We start from the raw sequence: 1,242 nt of genomic DNA, 5'->3' as shown, positions 1-1,242 counted from the left end.
TTTTTTGAGCTCCGAAAAAATGGCTAGGCCGTCTTTTCGGGGGTGATTTAATTCCCCTCCCCCTTGCATCTTCGGGCAGGTGGGCAGTGACAGCTTGGATGTTGACCTCGGCGTTGGTGGGGCATTTTGTATCAGGGTCAACGCAGGCAGCACCATATCCGGGTGCGCAACAAAAGTACTTCCTAACAGCAAGCCCCCCCATTCCCCCCCCATTTTGCATATTTTAATATAGGCCTTAATTTGGGGGGAGGGGCTTAATTTCATTTCATGCCTATAAAACATGCTGGGACTTCCTATTGGGGGAGGCCGTATTGTTGGAGAAACAGGGTACTCCCAGATCTACTCCAATTACAGTTTGCAATTCTACCTGTCCTTCTATGTCTGAAAATGGTTTACATCTTTGTGCCAGACTGTAAACTGTCAAAAATACACTACAAGTAATAGATAAATATTTGTCGGACATCTTATCCACTACTTTTGTTATAGCATCCTGCTCCCCTTGTTTTAAGTTTTCACTGCAAATGGCGTGAGCTTTAGATGTAAAATGTTCTTTCATTTTTTCCTAAGAGAAGCTTGAACAAATTTAGTTGTCCCTGCTGCCTCAATCTTGAAATTTTTCCATTTCTTGGACACATGAACACTTTTCTCTACTGCAAAGTCATGTTTTGCGCAGTACTTACAACCTATTTTTTTGTTTGAAACTTCCAGTCCCTCATACTTCTCCTGGAAGCTTCGATATTGCTGCAATGTCCAGCAGTCAGGAAGATCAGGAAGACTTTCCGTTTCAGAGAGTGATCTGCTGATTTCTTCAAGTTCAAGTGGTGGCAGTGGTGCTTGTAGTGCTTGTGACTGTGACAGTTGTGGAATTGGATCTGTTGTATCTGATGATTCTGATTGTGCCATTCTTGGTTTCTTGGCAAAGAAAGCGGTCAAACTCTGTTGCCTTTTCATCCTTACCTAACAGCTACTACTGCAAAAGACATAAAATAATATTGTGCTTTGGACCCGACTGTAGCTGTAAGCTGAGGGCTAAGAAGGGATCTCTGTTTTCACCCAACAATGTACAGTCTTATCAGGATGTGTTTGGGGTCCAACAAACAAGAAAGATACAGTTTTTCATCTAAGAAGTTAGATCCAGAAGAATGAATTTCATAGGTACATTCACAGACCAATACTGAATTCTTTTTCTGAAATTTATTCCTCAGTTCACTGAGTATATGAATATATGTATATATTTAGGTC

General features: G+C 41.3%; 1 pseudogene; it reads right to left on the bottom strand.

Annotated features, from left to right (window-relative positions):
• Positions 1-271: 271 nt before the first annotated feature.
• LOC148125357 (E3 SUMO-protein ligase KIAA1586-like) lies at positions 272-951 on the bottom strand (annotated as a pseudogene).
• Between the last annotated feature and the right edge of the window lie 291 nt (positions 952-1,242).

The sequence above is a fragment of the Pseudonaja textilis genome, chromosome 7 (assembly GCF_049901715.1).
Source record: "Pseudonaja textilis isolate UNSWEBS1 chromosome 7, rPseTex1.2, whole genome shotgun sequence".
In the NCBI taxonomy this organism is placed as follows: domain Eukaryota; kingdom Metazoa; phylum Chordata; class Lepidosauria; order Squamata; family Elapidae; genus Pseudonaja; species Pseudonaja textilis.
The sequence above is the reverse complement of the archived record's forward strand: the minus strand, read 5'-3'. Positions and strand labels throughout refer to the sequence as shown.